Consider the following 23,390-nt stretch of genomic DNA (forward strand, 5'->3'; position numbering starts at 1 on the left):
CACTCCTGTACCTGCAGATAGTGTTCTTTTACCCTAAACGGTGGCATGACTTTGGAAGCAGTATGTGGCCTAGAGAGTTAAGGCAACTACTTATATATTGTGTGAGAATTGAATGACAGCAATATTATTTTGGGGATATGAACATGACTGATAAAAGGTTTATCTGAAATGGTTAAGCAACATTGTTGTTATTTTAAATTACATCAGTAAGCTGTTTTTAGGGAAGAATGATGAAAGAGGGATGACAGACTGAGGTGAAACAGTAGAAGGAGAGCAATACAAGGTGCAGGATACATTTGGTACAGCTGGGTGAACATACTGAAGTCATGGCGCTTTGAGCTGAAGGGCTGTAACTTTGTATAGGTTTTAGAGATTCGTCCATGAGATGTGAGTGTCAGTGTTACTTGTGTGTTTTATGAAGCTGATGATTGGGAAGATTAGACTCTGCAAACACCTCACCCGGTCTAGGAATCATACCCACTGCTTTATTTGCTTGTAGTTCATCTGTGAATGAAAGAAGAAAATGATACAATTTTTGTTTCAGTGTTGCACCTAGCAAATCTGAAAGGGTCTGCTTGTTTCTCTTGACTGCTTTACTTTTCACCATAGCAGTGTTTCGAACACCACAGTCTTCTCTGAGTGTGTTGGAGGTCTCCAGGGAGGACCAGCATGATCAGGATGGGCATGTATCCAGCTGTAGGCTGCAGACTGATAGGATGCAGGAAACACTTTGGCTACTGTAGTGAAGTGATGCATCTTCCTGAACATAGTCCAAAACAAAACAAAGTAACAAAAAGGATTTTTCCTTTCCTTTGGCACTCTTGCTGTGATGACTACTCTGACATCACCTTTCCAGTCATTCATGTGGCATCCCAGGAGAGGCAAGACATGAATTTCTAATACGAGTAATAAACAGGAGCTTTCCTTCTCTTCACCTAAATATGTCATTTAATATTGCAGGGGCAGAGGATATGTTTTCTTTGGCAGGTCATTTTTAAGAGTCTTCCACACAATTTTTATACCAAAACACTTCACTTAAGTAATTCTGTTACAGAGAGACTTTAAGAAGCTCAGGCAAGAAAGGCAAGACACATTTTCTCCTTGGGTTTGAAACAAGTTAGAAAGTAGATGAGGGAGGGAGGTGTACAAAGGCTCTTCCAGATTTCATGAGCAGGGAGATGTTTTGCACCAGCAGTGCATTTGGATGGGCACAGAAGAGGCCTGTGCTGCTTCAGCCAAGAGGCAGGAACATCCTCTAGGGAAGAGACGAGAGAGAGCAGGCTCCCAGCCCAAGGGATGTGAAGGCAAAGCTGTGCCATGGAGTTGTGCAGACTTGGGTTTTGTGATGCTCTGTCTCTGTCCTGTATGGCACCAGGTTATGTGTGGAGCAGTGCCAGAACAAAATGTGGCCTCATCTGAGTTGCTTGCAGATGAGGAACAAGTGTGTTGGCCCATCATGTTGTTCAGTCTGTTTAAATTTGTTAATGCATAATAATGTGAGAATTTAGCAAGGATTCCCATTCCTTCCCACTTCCCTCTGCATTGAAGCTGCCACTTGTATTGTTTCCTTTCTTCTTTTCCTTCTTTCTCTTCTGATGCTCACCAGAAATCTGGAACAATGGAGTTTTACACTGCTGCAGAAAGTGCAGCACCTGCCATGTGAAATCTCTCCTTTTCTCTTTGGGTGAAAGCTTTAAGCAACACTTGTCCCAGACAGAGATTAAGGCCTCGGTATTGCTGTCTGGGCTGCACATTTGATTAATACAGGGTCCCTTTATTGTCACCCTGCCTTTCTGCTCCTCCTCATTGGAAATCAGTGACTCTTCCCCAATTCATTCATGACACAGAGAAAAGAATGTCTAATGATACATATAGATAAAGAAAATATATAGCATGCATTCAGCTAGTAAAATGAGCTCTTTTCCCACATGGGGAGGGGATTAGGCAGGGGGGCATTTGCCTCCTGCAGCTGCTGGTAGAAGCCTCTAACAGACGGCAATGCAATATATGTATATGTGTATATATATATATATACACAAACGCATGTATGTGCACACACAAGTAGGAGAGCTAAACACAGTTGGTGTTGACACATAGTTTTGTTTTGTGTTTATGTTTCAGTGAAAGGATGTGGTGGCCTGGAGTTGTGGGGGTGTTTGCCTTTGAAGGTTGGAAATAGTTTTGCTCCTGCAAGCTACTGTTTCCGTTAGCACTTGACAGCCCCGTTGGCACGGAGAGGATTTATTTGCTGGGGATTATCTAGGGAGGCGCTGCAAGGAGGGATGTGGGGGTGTGTTTTGGCCACAGCATGGTGCTCTGGGGACATAATCCTTCCTGTAAGGAATTGCACAATTTATTTACAGAGATAGAAATGGGTATGTTGATAGTTTGCTGTAACCCTTTTAGCCCTTACATCCAAGGTTTTCTCCACTTTTTAGTGATGCAGTCCTTCCAGACACAGACAGGGTGAATATGTGTATCAGTTCACCTGGGGTTGGAGTTCCACAAGTGCTTTTCTGCTGCGCTCTCCCTGCTGCCTCCCAGCTGACCAGCTTCAGGTCATGCCAGGGCTGGTATCTGGGGCTTGCTGCAGTTCCCTTCAGCCTGGGTGGGAGCACGAGCACAGGACCTGCAGTGCAAAGCCAAGCCAAAAACAAGCTCCCTTGGACACATGCTTATCCTGTGCCAGGGCAGTGTGGAGGGACTGTTGGTGCAAAGAGCAGTGGGAGTTGCTCAGAGGAGACATCGCAGGTCCAGCTGTTACTGGATTGATTTGATGGGGAGCAGCAGCTTTCTTCTGCAGTGACAGGGGGGTTATGTGCAGCGTTGGTGGTGAGACCAGTGAGGCCAGGGCTTGCCTTACCCCAGGGCAGAGATGCTGGAGTTTGAAGCTGCAGGGTTTGGAGCTGGCTAGAGCCTAGCTGTAGGGATACATGCTAAAGGTATGCCCAGAGCAGGGTTACCAGGTTCAGTGTGATAGGTGGTGTTACAGAACAGAAGGAGGAGGGAAAAATCATCTTAGGTATTTATAAACCATAATGCAGAGTGTAGAAAGTAATGTGAATAAAACCATACATATAAAAATATATTTGATATATATAAATGTGTCCAATATATATATATATATATATAATTGCTATATATAAATATATTATGAGTGTAAGGAAAGCTTCACTCTGCTCACCTTGTTGGTCTTCATGCTCGACCCTGGTGGTCTTGCACTTTGGTCGTTCAAGTCTCTGACAGAAATAAGGAACAAAAAAAACACCAAAAAAACCCAGCCAGCAACTGTGGTTCTAGATGAGTTCAGGTGAAATGAACATGAATGAGGCAAATGTAGTCGGACTGTGTTTTATGTGTGCTTTCTCAGTGGAAGATGCTTGTCTGTCCACTGCTGTGGAGGTTCTGCCTTCAGAATGTTCTGGATCCACTCCAGACCATAAGGTGGCAGTGGCCATAGTGTGCCTTCTTTTATCTTTCAGTTGGTTTTACTCCTGTTTTTAATGTGTCAGCATAGTAAAGCTTTTATTATCCCAGCACCTCCCTGAGAAACTTGCTCTACTGCTGTATGAAGTGACCTGGTTAGTAACTCAGTTTCAGTATTAATTTTTTTTAATGCATTGTTATGTGGGTACCTGAAACTGTCAGCTTTCTTTGGTAGTGGTGCTACAGATCAAGAACCCAAAAGTCAGACCTCATAAAGCGAGTATTTCCACAAGCACCTGTTCACTTTGTTTATGGAGGAATGTCTCCAGCACAGAATGAGCTTCATTCTTGCAGCTCTGGCAAATGAGCTGTGACACACTCTTACTGATGCTGGTGCTGCAAGTAATCAGCTAGAGGTTACTTTCCTGGATGAAATACATTTAAATGGCAGGGAAGGAGAAGACTGTGATTTATTTTGATTGCTTTTCCCCATGATATTTGAATACTGCAGTGTCTGATATGAACAGGTATATACAAAGATTTTTTTCTCCATACGACACCATAAATCAAGAGAGAGTTTAAAAAAACCCAAATTGCTTTTACTGACTTCACCTTTTCCTTTCAAGAGCCCAGGAGCTTAGATCTGAATGCTTCAAGTGAACATATTGGTCTATTTATGTTGAATGAAGCAATATATTTTTATGTTGGGTAATGTATCTCTGAGGCAAATATCATCACATGAACGTAATAAACATTTAGAGTCAGCCTTCTTTGTTTATGTTTTCATTCCCAGCTCAGTGCTAAAGAAATAGTTATAAATCTGCTCATCAGAGGTTTTGATAAGCATTTTTCTATAGTTGCAGAGTGATTAAGATATAATAATGTGTTTGAGATATGTTTGAGGAATAAAGTGCTTAATAACCCAGCTCTATACTAGCTGTTACAAAACATCTGTAGGTTTTTTCTCCTTACCAAAGAAGTGATAAATTAGGGTGTTTCACTGTGGAAATTCCATCCTTTTTCTTAGGTTCTCTTTCTTTTAAATTGACCAGAATGGGAAAACAAATATGACAAAAATAGGTATAATCGCTCAAAATTCTTCATTAAGAGTGTGTGACTATAAACTGGGGGCACAGGGGTCAATTTGGAAAAACAAAACCCATAAATTTTACTCTGTGATATGTGTGTAACAGGCTCAAAAGATACTAATTTAAAAAGCGTGAGGGCCTTTGAAGGAACTTAGGCAGCAATGGGAGCACTCGCTCGCTTGCTGGCTTGTGCATGCAGGCATGTACGGCTGCTTGTTTTTCAGACAATTGTGCCAGCGCTGTAACAGCTCTTGTTTGGCACAACACCCTTCAGTGCACTGAGACTGTGCTGCTTGTTTCATCCCAGCATCTGGTGAGATTAAGTATTAGTGCTGCTGTTTAACGAACAGTGTGCGGATGTGGATGAGTATTTGGGGTTGTTTTTGTTTCCTCTGGTTTGTAGCCGACAAAGCCGTAGGGATGAACAAAGCCTTCCAGACTGCCTACTATATAGATTAATTTACAGCTGCCAGTTTATATTAGTTGTTCTATTTATTCTGCTTCGGTGCTTTTTTGAGGAAAGGGGTATTTCTTAGTCAATTGTCTGGCAAAGAGAAAGGAATTCAGAAATGTGAGGCAAACAAATTTGCGGTAATTAGACAAGCTTTTGGCAGCTGAGCTGTTTGCTCCCTTTTCCTATGATATTATGTTACATGGAAGGACTGAAGTTTGAAAACAGAATTTAAGTTGATGTCTGAACTTTGTCTTTACTCTCCTGGTCTGTGTATTGGCGATGCTGAGGCTTGATCGATAGCAGCTATAACCACATTTCTTGTTGGCCTACTTAGAAGCATAGCCCTACGGGAGGTTTAGACAAGCAGAGCAGTGTATATCTCTTGCCTCTGCAGCTTCTATGATGCTGTAGGTTTATCAGGAACATCTAATGCTCTTTATTTTTGTTTCCCTATGACTCTCCTTCTCTCTTTCTGTTTGCACTGACTCCTGGTGCCATGTGCTGACCATCTGACACAGCCAGGGACTGCTGACTCTAGCTGCTGGAGATGTCCAAAGCTGTCCACAACCCTGCACACCGTGAGAGACAACTCTGTGCATTGGATGGTTATCAGTGAGGGCATGAGAGAAATATCTGAGAGTTTATCCAAGAGCCTTATGCAAATGTCTGGATATTGACAATACAGACTGACTGATGTCTGTCTTCTAAAATAATTGCTGTGGAGGACTCAAGTAGTTCAGAAGGGGATTAGTTGGTTTACTTACAGCAGGATCAGGCAAGCTGGGGTATGTGCTCTTCTTCCCCACCACTTGCAGGAACAGGAACAGGAGCCACTGCTCTCAGGACCCCACAGCGTCAGGGGAGCCCATTCTCCACCAAGATGTCCCTGATGGACCGTCAGCTCTGAGGGAAGGCAAGGAAGTAAAGTCTCCGTAATTCACTCATAAACCTTGGAAGGGAGCAGTTAGAATATCTTGTGTACTTGGATGAAAGTGTCTAATGAGAGGTCTGTCATGCAGAGATAGATACAGAGGCATATGTATACATGCTTATTTTTTTTGCTGTGGTGGGAAGGTGGTTTTGTTCCATAGTAGGTGATTAGTAGCAGGCATGACACCGGCATTGTGAAATTTGCTTTCTTCTGTCTTGATTGGACTTTGGCTTTGGAGCTTGCAGGTGTCTGTGACAACAGTGCAGCTGTGCAGTGTGCAGCTGCGTTTGAGAAATACTTTCTACTCCTCTTATGATCTTCATCCTTTTGAAGGTCTTTTAATTGATTTGGAAATACCCATTTAATGAATGTTGTTCTTTTAACTGTTTCGTATCAGATGTTTCAAGTATATGTGTGCTCCATTAATATGATTTTTTTTGTTGACTGTGTCAAAAGTTACTTGATATGTTCTGTGTGAAAGATTTCAAAACCTTATTAGCTAATCTTGTTGTTTTTAAGATTGTCTGGCAAAATGGAGCTGGTACTGGATTTCTTCAAAGTATACTTTGGCATACAGTGGGTGCTTAGAGTTTAAAAAAAACCCTTCTAAATGCACCAAAACAGTCAGTGAATTATCAAAAAGAAAAATGTCATATGTGGGGTATTTTTTATTGTAACCAGTCTTTAAGGTGGTTCAGAATAATTAATAAAACTATTTCAAACCCATTATTTTTCACCATTGTAATTGAAGTACATTTCCTCCAAGAACAGCTCTGCACAATATTGGGAAGTAGCAGTCATACTATATAAAAAAGTATACCAAAAATTCACTGTTTTCTGATACTTTTCTTTGTACTGAATAGACATTTGTGAAAATATAGTACTTTTTTGGTTAAAAAGTAGAACTGTCAAATTTTACTATAAAGTTTATATTTTGTTGCAATTGATTGTGTGTTTATCACCAGAGATGCCAAGCTTTCATATTTTTAAATCACATGTAAAATTAGTTCCTAGAATTAGGTAAGCTCCTCCCAATGCCTCACTTACATGCCAGTTGAGTCTGCTGCTCGAAAAAACTCTTTTAAGTAATCTTCTTTTGGGACATGAAATCTCAGGGCACGTTGGGTTGTCTTCAGAAGGTGTAAAGCTGAGTGAAATGTATCTTTTTCTGTTGCAGTTGTGGAAGGTTTTACTCCTGGGTCAAAATGGCAAAACTTCAGCGCAGCCATGTGTCCATTTAGCTGCTGGTAGGGATTAGATGTTTAGGATGATTTGCTCTACAGCTGGGGTGGGTTTACAAGTGTGCTGCTTTGCTTTGGAAACATCCAGTTCCTCTGCCATGGACTACAGCTGGAGACAGCCTGGGTAGCTGTTTGCTGCTGAACTTCTCCCCTCTTAATGAGATGATACAGCAGATATAGGATACTCTTGGGTAATACTTTCAGGCAGTGTTTTCCTTCTTGTTTTTGATACAAACAAGATGACCAATCAAATGGTTTTTACTTTAAGTTTTAAAAAAATATATGTACATTTAAATTGCCTGCTATTAAATCACTGGGTTTTGTTTATGGGATCACTTTTGGAAATTCAGTATGGTTCTCTTTTGTCAAGGAAATTTTATTTATTATTTTTTATCATATGCATTGTTCTATGTAACAGCTGAATAAAGAATCAAATTTCTTCGTTACTACATGCTCTACAGCAATCCTGAGTAGATGGAAGAGAACTAGAGTATATCTCAGTACCTGGCTTCTTTATTCCATGTAGTTTGTGCTGCTTTGGTAGGCATCTAAAATAATTGCACTTATTTTGATTGTTATCAGAAATCAAAAAGCCTGACAAAACTGCAGAGAGACTTGATTTTTTTCTTTCATTCTGCAAAAACATTTATCTATTATTTTCTATCTCACTATCTAAGTCAACGGAGGCTTCATCCTTGTGTGTGTGTGAAAGGGAAAGTGCCCTCCTGTGCAGATGAGCAGGGAGCAGGAATCAGACAGTATCTCCGTTAAGCTTCCTTAAACATCTAGTAAGAGTTTTAGAGTAAAACCTTTGAGAAATATTGTGGTTTAATGCCTTCACGTCAAATGGTTGTATGGGTTTTCTGGTTTTCTTTCATGTGCACAAATGACTTAACAAAAATAATGGCTGTTGACCTTATTATAGAAATATATATTTAGAGCATACATAATTAATAAGACCTTATAAAGTAATTGGTGTGTATAAAAACCCACAGAACCCCACAAAAAGACTTTAAATTACATACGTTACTTTCTTTTGAATGTTTCCCTTTCAACTCCTGACTTTCTTTTATTTTTGCTTCCTTCTGCTGTTTCTATTGGAGCTTACTCTTAGAGCGCATATAAAGCAGAAAGTATTTGGGATATTTTTAGGGTTTTGTTGCAAATACCCAGGTTGTAGCTATCCAGTTGTGTTAGCTGATTTTGAGCCTTTTGCCTGTTTTATTTGTGCCACAGATGGGAAGCAGGCAGTGTGCTGAGCAGGTATATGGTCGCCAGTACAGCAGGTGTGCTTTCTGACAGACCTGCCTGCCTGTCCAGCTGTATCTGTGCATCTGCTCGGAGTTGGATTCTTATGGAAAGACTGGAAAAGGTCAGTAGTGGCAGAACAGTGGAAACCACCACCGAGGCTGAATCCCATCTTTGGGTTTTGATATCCAAAACAGAAATGGGACTAATCTCATCCCCTCACATACATACACAAAAAGCATGCTTTTTAGTGTAAATTAGGTAAGGAAAAGTAGTTCCTGTATTTTCTAATATGTTTTAAACATAGTGATTTGGAATGAATGTGAGAAAGTAAACAGGTAATTTTGCAAAGTCTTTCAGGTGCTAGTGAAACATCAGGCTATTCAAATTTGGACACTTGACTCTTAAACCAACCTGTCTGCCTGGGACTCTCTTTAAGCGAATGGAAAGAGACATTTTTCCTCCAAAGGAATGTTGGAGGAAAATCCAAAATCTCCGAATTAAGTGCCTAGTGTGGACAGCCTTCTGTTTCTATCTCCGTAAGCGTGCTCTGCAGTCAGTGAAGAGAATGGATCTGGGCTACCTGTGGATACGTATTGCCAGTCCCTTGTCTTTCCTGCAGGGTGGTGGTGAGGGAGAGAGATGGGGCAGTGTGGCCACCAGGTTCTTCTAGGGGACAAATCCAGCAGCATGCTCATTTACTTGAATTAATTCCTACACATGATGGTCCTAAAATTCCCCATCTTTTAGAGAAAGCTGAGTAAGTGACATTTCATAGGCTGTCCGTTCTGTTATCTAAAGAGCTCTTCTGTTTTCATGTGGAGGGCACCTCATTCCCACGGTCACAGTGCTCCAGAGCCCTTTGTTCATCTTTGCCTCTCTTTTTGCCCCTTTTGGATGGAGGGGCATAAATCTTTTTGAAACATCCAGCTTAAATGTCAGGGTACTTAAAGAAACAGTGACGCAGCTACTTGTGTTCATCATGAAGCATTTAAACAGAGAACAATAAACAGCCAGTAAGTTCATAAATAAAAAGGTATGTTTTCCTGCGAGAACCATAACAATTCACTGGTGTCTGTGCTTTGCAGCCTGTCACGGTATCTGGTTTTAATGTGTGTGCCTTACAGTGGCTTTGCAGGTAGCTGAATTGTCCTTCATTTGGCATCCCTAACTTTAAGTGGACTAAGTTCTATCTGCTTAAACTTCCCCTCTGTTATTTCTTCCCTTTCTCATTTGATTTTCTTTTGAAAAGCAGTAAAGAAACTAGCAAAAGAGAGGGAAGTAAGATCTAGTGGAGAAATGCCATAGTTCAGTTGAACCCAAACTTGAATTAAGAACTGTTACTTTTACTATTTGTATTTTGGAGTCATATTGCAGGGTGGCAATCCCTGTTTGCTTCAAATACGTGGCTTTTAGTAACAAACATTACACCTAGCAGAAAGAATTCTTCAGCATGCTTTGTTATAGATCGAGAGCCACAGACTAAATATACCGAAATGCAAAAAAGTAGCCTGGAGATTTAAATGCATTTGTAAATATGAACAATAAATTAATATGTAGCTCTCTGGGTATCAGGAGTTGGAGTGAAATCATCGATGTCAAAAGCAAATTCCCTGTGATGTAATAGGGTCAAGGATCGTACTTATTTTCTACTTAAGGTTTTGCATATGTAAGGTTAGATATACTCAAGGTGGCATGAGGAATGGCTTTGCTGCTTTAATAACAGCAAAATGAATGGTGGTTAAAAGGTGCTGGGTATCCTGTAGCCTCAGATGGGAGCTAAGGGCTATAATGACAGTTCAGAAGACAGTCTAGAAACAATTTCTAGCTCTTTCTGTAAAGAGAGGGAAGCCTTGACATAGCAAAATATTTTCTCTAAAGGATGGCCAGTCTGTTGTTACGTATGGGGTTCTCACCATCTAAGTAGAGGTGTGTGAAAATTAGAGGTGAGGTCCCTTTGCGGTCAGAGGAAGGGACAAGAAAGAAGCTGGGACACCCCTATGCCTGCATTACAGTTGTTTGTCTTTCTCTGTCGATGGTAGAAGGAAATTTAACTAATCTGAACCAAAACTTTTAAAATATTTAAGTTATGCAGTGAAGTGTATCCAGCGTGGTGAGCAAAGCTTTGTGAGGCACTTGTATGCTCAGTCATTAACCTCCTGTTAAGAGAAAGAAGTGGAGGCAATGACCAATGTATTGCCTGTAAATAGTGTAAAATAGAAATATAATGAGTGGGAGGAGCAGGGAATTGCGAAGAATTGGCTGAAGTCTCCAGGGTTTTGTCTTTTCCCTTCCCCCTTGCACCTGGGTGGATCAATAGAAAGGGAGAGCAGTTGTGTAATGGCTTTTTTTGCCCGTCACTGTGTGCTGCTAGTTTGACACATGCAATTTACTTGGAAAAGCTTAAGTAGCCTTAATAACAGAGAGTCCCAGCAGAGCTGACACTAATGGTCTCCCCCGTTGTCAGTCTCAACAGAGAGATTAAGAACTGAATGAACAAAGAGACCCAATTACCATCTCCCCCCTCTGGATGTTGCCGCATGAAAACAGGTATGAGCTGTGACAGTGGGTCTTTGGACAGACTCTGTCTCTCCCCATGCCTTGGTGTGAGAGGGGGTTTTACTGTGCTCTCAATTTAGTGCCTTTACTGAAGGCTGCTGCAACATCACCCAGTCCAGCTTTTTTGCACAAATAGTGAAGTTCAGTCATCTTGAAAGAAATTCAGTATATCATGCCCTGATAATGCACATTGTTGAACACTCTTCAGACACGATCCAATACACTGTGCTAAACCTAGCCCGGCTAGGTCTGCCATTTTTTCTACTCAGTTTTGCACTGCCAAATCATCTTTTCTTGGCTAAAGCTTGTAGGGAGCTGTCACAGTGCAGCTCTGCAGGGTGTGCAGCCAGAGACAGATGTGTCCCCAGTGCACTGGGTTGAACTTGCAAAAAGTCTCAAAAAAACCAGAACATCTGTTTCTGCTTTCATCTGGAGCTTGGAGTGACTTGGTTAATAACAAAATATAAGCACTGATTGTGAATGGCTACACACTACCCTTTATGAGTGCTGTTCCTCAAATATATTATAAAGCACAGTGCCAGCTCTTTTTTGCCTCCTTTCTTAGGACAGGTTTGTACAATCAATCCAATATTCAGTTTAAAAAATTGCTGCTGCATGTGCTAATAATTTTGTGTCTCTTTTTTATGGCTAATTTGTCTTTATGGCATCAGTGGAAAGCTTTAATTGGAACTCATTTCTCAGTAAGACTGGCCTTTTTAGAGGAATTTTGCTATTCTTCTGTTTCTCTAGCATGACAGACCAAAGATTTCTCACCATTAGGAAATAAAACAAATGTGTTTCAGGAGGGCTCTAGGTGGGCTTTACCAACATAGGGTTTGATTGATGATGATTTGATTGATTGATTGTGAAAAGTAGCTATCCCACCTTATTCAGTCTCAGTATCAAGGAAAAACATCACCTTTCACTGAACAGCTGATTTTCAAAGATACTGTCCTATTGACAAACCAGTTGTTAAACCAAACCTGTCTCCCTGGATTTAGAAGATTAAAACCTAAATAATACTTACAGCATCAGTATCAACATTGTCTAGCCTTGTCAGTCTTTGCTTTATAACTCATTGTGTTTTCCAACATCACTTAAAATACTTTGCCAGGTACACCAGGTACCTGGTGGAGCTCAACATATTTATATTTCAAAGGTAGATGCTTAGCATTTTATTAGCTGAATGTAAGTGTATGAACATATTCAGTTGATGGTTCTATAGAGGAACAAATGCTCTTGTACAATATAATAACTAATATTTATGCTGCTAAAATGTATTTAATATGCATGAAAAATAATGGTTTTGGCTAAACTCAGGTTTATACAGCTTTGTATGTTTTTCTGAGTACATACAGTGTACAAACAAACTCTGCAAATTGAATGAATGCAGTATTTAATCTAAAGTGAAATGCTTAACACTCGTAGCAGCAGTTCAAAGATGAAGACAGCTTTATTAGTGTTGTAGAGTCATGCTTTCTTAAACCCGAATTCTTGTCTTACTGTGGCTAATTAAAGTTGTTGATCTCCAGTGATTAAATTTGCTCCCTTATATATCACAGTTACAGTGTTGGTTTTTTAAGTGATTTGTCCATATACCAAAAATGGGGGAGAGGGGAGAAAAGTGGTAATAATCTCTATTATCAAAGACTTGCATGACTGATACAAAAGAGAGGAGTATATAAACTTTCTATTCCCACCTAAAGAAAATTTGAAATACCTCCTCCTAAACGGACTGGAGTGCATTTTGGGAAATACCTGAGTGTTTCTTTAATCATGTGCACTAAACAAATACGCCAATTTATAAAGAAGCAGTAATTTATTATCAGTATTTACAGCCCCAGTGAGGTTTTTGGCCACATGGGCTTGTCCCTGGGAGATTCCCTTTTTTCTCCCTCCAGTTCTCTCTCAGTGCAGGAACTCAGCAATTGTTTTGAAGAGAATACTGGCAAAAGAAGCTTTTTCACTGCTTGTGTTCTCTTCTCCTTTCTTACAAGCCATTCGTTCTTCAGCAAAGGCAGAAGTTCTTTGCCTGCCCTCCTTTGCTAACCCCTCCACTTGCCCTGATGAGTGTGTCCAATCTCCAACCATTTCTCTCCTTTTTCATCTCTTCTCTTAGTATCCACCCTCAGGTCTCATTCCTCTGGTTTTGCGAGCAGCGTAAGCTCATCTGAACCTCTTCCAGCGTGAAAAAAAGACCAGATCATCACCAGTTACATTCGCACTTCTAGGTACCTTCTGCAATTCTCTTCTCCCCCTTACTGACAGTGTGCTGTCAGTAGTTGTTGGTGGCACCAGTGCCTTTTCCAGTCCAGCTTTGCACATTTCAGTCTGGGCAGCATCTTTCCTGACCTCTTCCTCACCAAAGGTTACAATATGCACTTCCTCCTCAGCCTCACATCAGCTGTCATCTGTCTGCAGTCCCCAATGTTCTTGTAATCCTGCCCATGCTTTTGTTCCCTGATTTCATACAAGATGCTGGGTAGCACGCCTGGGCTCTTAAGCTGTTCATGGCTTTGCTGCTGGATCTCTTCTACACTGTCTGCCACTCTGTCCGATTGCTGCTGCTTGATTTTCCTCACAAATACAGAACAGGGATCTATTTCACCTTTTGGAACCGTTTCTTTGAACCGAGTCTCAGATTGTGAGTAGTCTTTAACAAATAATGTGTGAATTAGCAGCATGCTGTGTTAATTTCATACTGTAGGTGCTATTTGCCAGGCAATTTGAATAGATGTGGAGTTACTTCTGTTAGTATAGTTTTCAAAGAGTATAAATAAGAGATAAGATACCCAAGTGAAATCACACTAGCTGTCTTCCTGATGAACCTGGTGAGATGAACAGAATGATACAGCTAATCAAATTATCTTGAGTTAGGCTTAATCACGCTTCTGCACTAATGTTTCTGGTTTGTTTGGGTTTTTTTTTTAAAGAACCTTCTAATTTCCCAGTTCTTATATGCAATTGTAACAGCACGTAACCTATGGAACTTGTACCACCTCTGAGATATTTTAGGAACCTGTTTTCAGAGTATACCATTTATTCCTAAACAGAAGTAGCATATAAGTTCATCCAAGCTGTAGGAAGGGATGAGCTCTGGAGATGTCTCTCCAAGTTTTGCTTCTTGATTCTAACGTCAGGCTATGTCTTTCTGCACATTATCTTGAATGTGACTATTGATAATCGACCTGTAGTTTAAATACTCTTTATTTATTTGGTTCTTTATATTTCAGTTGGTATTTCCAATTAAAATGAAACAGCAAGGTGTATTCACAAGACAATGACATTGTCATTGACAAAATTTTGGTACAATGACATTGACATTGTCATTGTACCAAAAGGTCAAGTCACAGACATAACTAGTGCTTGGTTTTCCAATGCCTTTATGTATTATCAAGTGGTTTTTGTACTTAAACACATCTGCTGATCTGAATGCATCAGGAAAAAAGATAGCAAAAGCAGTTAAATTATGTGGTGATTTTAATTAGTAGGAAAGAGGGATGGTAAGGTCTTCCAACAGCATTTTCTAATTGAAGTCACTGAACTGGCATTTCAGCAATGATTTCTGCTTCAGAGATCAAGAGAGATTATTTATCCTTAGCAGTTTTCAGCTCTCAAAAGTTCATGCAGGCCAAGTGACTTCCATCATTTGTGAACACTGTTGTGAACTTGTCCCTTTCCTGATTTTATTGATTTGTCACATGATTTCTGGGAAGATACAAAGGTCTTTGTTGCATTTTCCTTGTCCTTACGAAGCAGTGAGAGCTGCACAATTTTATTTTCAGAGGTCAGTTTGTGGGAACCAAACTGGAGAGCTGCGGTTGGAACTTGTTTATAATGGGAAATGGGCATGTAAACCTCAGGAGGAAACGTCTGGGTTTGCCCAGGTGTATGCTGGCAGCTGAGTGCTGCAGAAAGCACTGGTATTAAATTTCTGTGTTTCTCAGTCTGCTGTGATGCTCCATTTATGATGTGTTTCTCCTCACCCAGGAACAGTGTACCTATACTGTAGTACAGAGACTTGCTGTGGTCAACACTGGGAAAGACTGGAGCTGGCATCCCCATTATCCTTCTCTAGAGGTTGCCTTGCAAGACACAGCTGTAAAATGTTCCTCAGAAAAAAATGAATGGTAGATCCTTAAGAGTGTGCAAAAACCAAATACGACCTTTCAAAATTTTTTGTCTAAAATTTATAAAAATAATGCCATGCAGAATTGCATTTTAGAAATGCATTCCAGTTCCTGAGTAACGAGGGGTTGTGAAGAGCTTGGAGTTACACCTGTGACACTGGGTTATGGTATTTATGTCCCGCTGCTGTGTTCTTTGGGGTGTGCAGTTCCTCGCCTCCTCTGCTGTCCTTGTTACACCTCTGTTGAACTGCATTTTTAAGGAACCAGTGGCTTGAGGAGTGTCAAACATCCCACTGAAATGGGATTTCCCTAAGCAGGAGGCTAGCTTCAAGACATTCTTCAAGAATTCTTCAAGACAAAGTCACAGACTTTCCCCCTAGGAGGCCCTATCCTCTGCTCAAGGAGGGGCTTTCCATGTGCTGAAGCTTTTCATTGTTTCTGGAAAATCAGGCACTCTCAACATGGAGAACTAGCTGGGCTAGTCCTAGTGGGACTATTGGGATCCTAGTGGGATCACTGACTAGGGCTTAGAAAATTAGACCAGAGAGTGTGATGTGATTTCTGAAGTCCATGCAGAAGACAAGTCATTACTGAGATTTGCTGATGCTTTCAACACCTGTTCATTTTTGCATTTTTTTTCCAAACTGAGTGTTTTCCCATGGTAAAGTAGAGTGCTTGCTTCAGATGTTTACTCCAGCTCTTTGGTCCCACTGTCCTCAGCTTCCATGATGGATACCTCTGATTGAAGAGGTGAGTTATTTGAGAACTGTTAACTGTCAGTGTCCAAGGAGAGTCTTTTCCCTTGTAAAGCATCCCTCATTATCATGCTATCAACACTGCACCTTCTGGTTTTGCCAGAGATTTTTCCATTGAGATAATCCCTGCACAGCTGTCTGTTGTCACCCTTGCAAGCCAGCATGAAAGCAAGATCAGCCATGCTGTCAGCATTAAGAGATCTTCCAGGTAATACCACAATACCGTAAAGCAGCAAAAAATGTAATCTGATGTGGTGCATACAGCCCATAGAATGTGTGCAAAACACCTTATTTTTTTAGTTTTATTTTTAAAGTTATTTTTATCCCCTGGACTTGTTTTTCACAAAGATTTGGCTTGCTTCGGTACTTTGTATTGATTAAGCAGTCATGGGTTGCTGCTAATGAAAGTAATTGCTTTATTCCTGAGGGGACTGCAGCTTGTTGTAAAACAGGATGTAACAGTCCTTTAATACAACGTAAAAGGGTTTCCAGGTAGATACATTCTCTGTTGCTGCCTGAAATGTTTGTGGGCTTTGGCTCTGCAAGTTATTACTGCTTCTGCCCCTCCTGCTTGTGTCACTATAGAGAAATGAGTGTTAAAACAGGACCATTGGGCTCCTCACACTCAATTGTGTTCTTGGTGCCCCCAGCTTATGAAAAATACAAACAGCTTTTAACCATTAATTCACAAATCGGGTGATGGGACAGAAAGCAGTGTGGGAGGGTGGAGTAGGGAGGAAATGCAGGAACTTCAAAAGGAGAGGAAATCCATGGGGATTTAGGTCCACTGGGTCCAAAATCAAGAGGATTAAACTCTGCTGAGTTGAGTGCCAAGCACTACACTGTAAGAATGGATCTCTGATTGCTACAAGGCAGAGAATTACTGTTTAAGCTGCAGAAATAAGTCTGAGAATTTGGAGTGTGCTGGGAAGTGAATTTGATCTGTCTGATGCCATTGCAAGGAAAGGCAAGCCCAGAGCTCTGGGATGCAGAGGTTGATCTGTAGAGGAGATCAGAGGGAATTATTAACTGCATGGTTGTCATGACCTGAAGGGTTAACTGGCCTGCGGGAGTAAGAAGATTTTGACTATGAGGGGTTTCAGGGATTCTGTAATACAGAAGTGGTCCCAGGGGACGACCAGTAAAGTGACAGGCAGAGTCTCATGTCAATGATAAGCCTTGTCATGAAGCTGGGAGTCAGCCAGACATCCCTAATGAGAGTCCAAGAGTTTGTCTAGGAGATTTTGTGGAAAGTTCGTGCAGGGAGCTCAACCTGTGTAAGAAAACCACAAGCAGTGCAGGAAATAACCAGAGGATAAAGCTCCACTTTGGGTAAAAAGTAAGTCCTTTCTATGGCAAAAAGACATTAGAGGGTGTACGACAGCAGCCAAGAGGTGCTGTAATTTCTATTTTTCAGCTGGGAGAACCAGTAGATGATGATGATTTCTCATATCTCAGACCAATTTTTGTTTTCTAGACTGTTTCCTGTTCTTGTAGTTAGAAGACCCAATGGCAGTTGTTGAACCTTATTTTCTCAGGATGTTTTCCCCTTTTTCCACCTTTCCCACTTTTTTCATCTTTTCAGATAATAAGTTCCTTGGTTTTGTACTTCTCAATGGTACCTCAGGATGCCAGCTGCCCTTCAAAGATGCTGACTGCACTTCTCAAGGATGCTGCTGGCTCCCAGGCTCACAGTCCAGCAGGCATTTCCTATTTCAGCACACATATTCTGCTCAGTAATTCTCTCCTTGCAACCAGGTTGCCTTTAGGGCTGCTCAGGTCAAGAGTCCTCTGCAAATACTCTCCATAGTTTTGAGTACTGAGCCTCAAAAGAACTGTCAGGGGATGAACGAGCAGAGAGCTGGAATAAGAGATCTAGAGCGGAGTGACAAAAAAACTTCAGTGCTTTATCTAGACAAGGAAGGAGTAAAGGAAATTGGAAAGGGGACAGGGATCCTGTAGAGGGATCTTCCATGCTTCATTACATTTGTCAATATAGTAGAAAAATACAAGGTCTCATTTTGATAAACCGGCTTATTTTGTGAGGAAGAGAGTGTTGTAATTGCCTGGGGTACAACACTGACTCGGCTTATTTTGTGAGGAAGAGTGTTGTAATTGCCTGGGGTACAACACTGACAGTATTGAAATCTCTGTTCATTGCCCCAGTTTCTGTGCCACTACATGCCTTCACGTGGTAGTCCAGTCTATTTGCTGAAACTGCTGACAAATGTATCCTTTGATATGTGTTGGAATCTTTTTGTCATTTATGAGCATCTTTGCACTAGAATTGGAGCAGAGACCTTCTGTGGGTGTCGTTAGGATCCTGCACAGCCATGAAACAGCAGTTTTGGTAGCTGATTTGACCTGGCTACCAAAGCAAAATTGAGCCCCTGGTCTCAAGAAGAAAAGCTTTGTCCCCTTCAGCTGCTGCTGTGTAACCCAAAGCACTGAGCAACATGGGAAGTGTGCAGCATGAAGGCTTTGTGCACTACATCAGAGAGTCTTTGCTGTCCTTGGCCCAGACTTGTGGATATAGTCCCTAAACCTACACTTTTCTCTCCTTATTAGGATCTCCTCAGAGATGATTTAAAGTTGCTCCCCACTTCTTTCAGGGCTCTTTTAAAGTCTGCTGAGGTCAGAGGGAGCCTTCTGGCAGACTCAGCAGGTTTGGGACCTTTCCTAAAGTGGTTCCCTGTGTGAATCAGGTGCAGCTAATTTTACCTCATCAATAATGTTTTTTTCTTGGGAGTTACAGCCAGCTTCTCAGCAGCAGCACTGGGGGATCAGCGCATGGGTTTAGGAAATGAGAATTATTGTCCTAGCTGTGCTGACTGGTGGGGTGATTCCATGCAACAAAATATGACCTCTGTGTTTGCTTCCCTGCTGTGCTTGGTTTCTCTCACTTGCCCATTTTCCAGGGTGTGCCAAATCCCTGGATATTTGTGCTTCCTCTTGCTGTTGCAGTACCCTGGGGTGGGAGGCAACCGGAAAAATCGTAATCTCTTCATGGTAATGGTGTGCACCATAACTGGGGCACACACCTCTTGGGGGGTTACAGTGGACAGACTCAGCGCTTCTGCCCATGCTTGTCTGAATACATCTCTCTCCCACCCTGGCCACTCCATCCCTAGGATTTCATCCACTGACTTTCAGCTTGAGCCTTGTTAAGCTTTTAATTGACACACTGCCTGCCAGACCCTTGCTCTCATGCCAGAAGCCTAGCAATATTGGGGAATATTGTGCCAATATCCAAACAACTCACGTTGTCTCCATGATTCAGTGCTGAACTGGGAGACACTGATCCACCTATCTCACCACATCTCCCGGTGCTCTCCCAAGACATCAGCTGTGAGGATACAGGAGGGGCTGCATCATCGCTGCTGGCAGCTCCTAAGTCATGTTTTTCTTGAAGAGGAAGGACATCTCCAGTGCTCTTTTGCCAGCTGAAAAATATTTTGAAGCTAGGAAATGTGTTCTTTTCTGCGCAGTCAGCCAGAGCATTTCCTGATCACTGAATATTTTGAAGCTAGGAAATGTGTTCTTTTATTCTCTGCGCAGTCAGCCAGAGCATTTCCTGATCACTGCCTGGCTGCACATCTTTAATAATGTGTATAAAAGATAGGAGTAGCTCAAATAGGAGTTCGTGCCTTGGTGCTGGTTGGCATTAGTTTATCGTAGTGGTGTTTTCTGGCCTTGAAAAAAAAATCTGTAAATGTAGGAATTAGTTTTTTCTTGAAATTTTCTGGAATGTCTTTTTCAGTATTAACCTGAGTTGCTATTATATGCCATCTGGGAGAGTGTGGGACTGCTTGTGCTAGCAGGGAAGGGGGTTCAGGTCATACATGGGCAGGAGGAGACCTCTTCACCAGCACTCTGACATGGCAGCAGCAGGGTTCCCAAACTGAATGACAGATACTGTCCGTGCTAAAGCTAATCTGAACCCTGGCAGCAGAGGACATGCTCTGGGGGTAAGAAAGGAGGGAAGAACAGCAGAGAAGGAAAGGGAGTTGGTTGTGGAAAGGGTTATAGCACTTTTTGCTCACAGCGAGGTCCTGCAGTAATTTTAATTGGCTCCTGCACAGAAAATGATGGTGAGGGACAATTCTCCCATCCGAAGCCCCACTGTGTGTGAGGGCAACATAAACCCCCACTCTCCCACGAGCACAGCCGTGTGTCTGCTTCGTTCCCAAGGTTAGGCTCCGGCACTTCTGTTAAGCAGCAGTCAGCTGGAAAGATCTCCTAACTGGTTTTATGCAAATGGGAGCAGATATGTCGTGATTGTGTGTTTGCACACTGGCACTGTCCCCTATCAAACAATAGGTATTGTTTTGTCATGTAAATAGTGCTCAACTGACAGGGCTTGCTGTGAGTTGAGCTTGCTTCTACTGAGTGGTTTTGACGTGTGTGTGTACGCAGGTGTTGAAAGAGAGGGAGTGGGGAGTAACAAAGCTGTGGAACTTCAATGAGATAAGCCAAATAAACCCCCCAAATCATGTTATATGGAAGGTGGTAAGTATATAACCTGTGTGTTGGGTAAGGGAGGTTAGGGCTACATGGCAGAGAGGTAAGTAAAAGGGGAAGAAAAACAGTTGTTTTTGTACAAGATTAGTAATGTCTAAGCAATGACTTGAAACTGCCTCTGATCTTTGTCATTGCTCTCCATGTGTCCGTGCCTCTCTCCAAGAGCGTTCTGCCTGGCAGGTGCCACGGTGGAGGTTGGTTTTGATGGTACCAAGGCGTTGCCTGAGAGCTGCCAGGCAGCTGAGGATTTACACTGAGTGCAGCCAGTGGTGGAGGCCGGGCACAGAGATGGGCTGGACAAAGCAGTTGGGGAAGCTGCAGTCGCTGGCTCCCCGTGCTCATTGCCAAGCGGGGCTGGCCGTCGGTCCGGCTGCGGGTGGCCACCTGCAGTGGAGCAGTGACATCAATCAGTCTGCTCTGGTTGTGGTGGGAAGCCTGATGAGCAACTGTCATGCAGATGCTCCCTGGGAGGCTGCTAAATAGTCATTGTTGAAGTAATTAATAGCAACAAGTGAAAAAAAAAGAAGCCCGGAAAATGTTTCCAGATGTCCCAGACAGTGGTGATACTTAGGGTGATGAATATGCAACTGTCCATATGAAAACTGAATAATTGTACTTGCCACCATAAAACACATAATGAAAACAGTACCCCCCCCCCCAGAGACCAACATACAATCTACTAAATGTCTGTGTAGATGTCCAGTTCAAAATGTTGATTGGTGTAAAACCGAACTCCAAAAATAGTATTGATGATGATGTAAAGAAAAGAAGAAAAGTGTGAATCAAAAGCACATTGTTCTCAACCTGGTGGGGGGCTTTGCTGTTTTCCAGATAAAGCTGCTGCTGGTTTTCACAATTACACCTTTGACTGATTTTTAAGTTTCTTTTGGGGCAGGAGGGGGTGAGAGGCAGTGTCCTCCCTTTAGCAAAATATGTAGATATTTCTCCTGAGTAGTTTATACTGGATGGATGGTGGAACTAAAGAAAAACCACTGAAAGGGAAGTAGTGCTGCATGTCTTGGACAAACCCTTTTAAAGTCAGCTGAGAGAAATGGCAGATATATCAGCATTCTGCAGTAAATGATAAATGAGTTCCAGGAAATTCACTCTTTCTAATGCAATAATCCACTCTGCTGAATAATGCTGTTATTCTAAAGTGAATACAATCTTAGTGTTTACGTCATATTTTATGTATGACAAACTGCTTTGCAAAGAGGCTGGACAAGGAAAAGAGCATTTTATAGATTTTATACTGTTATGTACTAATAAAAAAAGAAAGCCATTTTGCTTTGAGAGTTAAGCAAAGAAGAGATGAGCAGTATTTAGATATAGGAAATTTTCTTGAAAGACTATTCTTTATTTTATTATTTTATTATTATAATTTATTATAAATTATAAAATAATATAATTTTATAATTTTACTATTACAAAATGGTACCTATTATGTACCCTCCCATAACAAAATGGTCTGGCTCCGTATCTTAATGTTGGGGTATTCCAAAATAATTTAGACTAATTTTATTCCATTGTTTATGTTGAATGAAATAAAGCTACCAGGTGCTGAGAGTTTTTCTTGGCCTACAGGGTCCCCAGGGCAGTGGTCACAGCCCCAAGCCTGCCAGAGTTCAGGAAACATTTGGACAATGCTCTCAGGCACACGGTGGGATTTTTGGGGCCAACCTGTGCAGGGCCAGGAGTTGGACTCGTTGATCTTGGTGGATCCCTTCCAACTCAGGAAATTCTGTTATTCTATGATTCTGTGATTCTGTTCAGCATAATTTTGGGTGATAAACTAAAAAAGAGAATTTGGGATCCCTTGCAGGAAACTGCAGTCCGTTCTTCTTTTGTTCGCCTTTCATCTTGTACCTCAGTACACATGGAAACTTTTTGTTAGCTATATAAGCATTCTTTTATTCAAATACTAATTTAGCTTAGTGATTGCATTGTGAATGACCTGTGCTCTGGCATATCATCTTTTCCATTTAGCACAGAGGACTTCTTAAAATCGATTAGCTTATAGCTCCTAAATCTTTCATAGTTTTGGCTTTTTTTCTCTTCCCTCAGAGAGGAAGCTGCTGGTTTTAACCCTTCCCATGAATTTAGGAGAGTCTATTGCTTAGCCTTTCAGTCTCTGTGATGTGTGATGTTTCCTGGACTGTCCTTTGGCTTTCAAAAATCATCATTCCTGTGCTTTTTTTGTTATTGACGTGTAGGTGCTACGGCCACTGAAGCAGCCTGGCAGCAGTTTGGAGGGGAGGGAGCTGGGGAGGGGGAAGGTGCAGAGACTGTTTTTTGCCAGCTCTGCCAGTTGCATGGGAGAGAGGATGGAGCTGGGAGCTTTACAACCCTGCCACGGAGCAGCCAGCTGCCCACCCACACCGTGCTGTGCCACCCCAGGCAGACATCTCCTAAGCATCCGTAGGGCAGCGTGGCTCAGTGAGCTGAGGGCTTAATCCGTGGGGATGCAGCTGGACCTGAGCGCCTGGGGACGGTGCCTTGCAGCTGCCAGTCGGGAATACTAATCCACAGTCAGCCTGTCCTTTTCCACACTCCACCGATGGGGTGAGCACGTTATCCTCAGGGCTGAGCCAGGTTATCCTCGGAAGGGATTGACCCACAGCACAGCAACTGAACCTGTGGGCATCACATCTGGCCAGTTTCCTTGGAGAGGCTTGGGAAGTAGGTGTTGCTTTCCCAGCCTGCCCCAGGTAAGTAATCTGATCTTAAACAAAGAAGCACAGAGATGCTGTTTTTTCATTTAAAAATATGCTAAAGCAAAATAATTTTTTTGTTGTTGTTTTGAATGCATAAGGTTTGAATATTCTCATGCTCTGTGCCTCCCTTGAGCTTCTGGATCTTGGGGGTGATAATGAGGGATTTAATTCTGGGCAGCAGGTGCTGGCAGCAGGGATGCGATGCAGTGTCTGTAATCGTGTTGTCGGGTTCATTTTGCACCATCTGGGTGTGAAAGGAGCAGTCAAGCTTTTAATTGCAGTCCTTTGGCATCTGGTACCTTCCTCCTGCTGCTGGGGGTGCA

The 23,390-nt window shown here is 41.9% G+C and overlaps 1 protein-coding gene across 7 annotated transcripts in view; it reads left to right on the plus strand.

Annotated features, from left to right (window-relative positions):
- ANKRD6 (ankyrin repeat domain 6) overlaps window positions 1-23,390 on the plus strand; it is an 89,832-nt gene that overhangs the window by 29,675 nt on the left and 36,767 nt on the right. The window contains exon 1 of one of the 7 annotated variants that reach the window (XM_017742889.1): window positions 22,671-23,061. The exons of the other annotated variants lie outside the window; for them this stretch is intronic. The gene's annotated coding sequence lies outside the window, so the exon portion shown is untranslated. Of the gene's footprint in view, window positions 1-22,670; window positions 23,062-23,390 lie in introns of those variants that run through there. 7 annotated transcript variants of the gene reach the window in all.

This window comes from Corvus brachyrhynchos, unplaced genomic scaffold, assembly GCF_000691975.1.
Source record: "Corvus brachyrhynchos isolate BGI_N302 unplaced genomic scaffold, ASM69197v1 scaffold87, whole genome shotgun sequence".
Taxonomy (NCBI): domain Eukaryota; kingdom Metazoa; phylum Chordata; class Aves; order Passeriformes; family Corvidae; genus Corvus; species Corvus brachyrhynchos.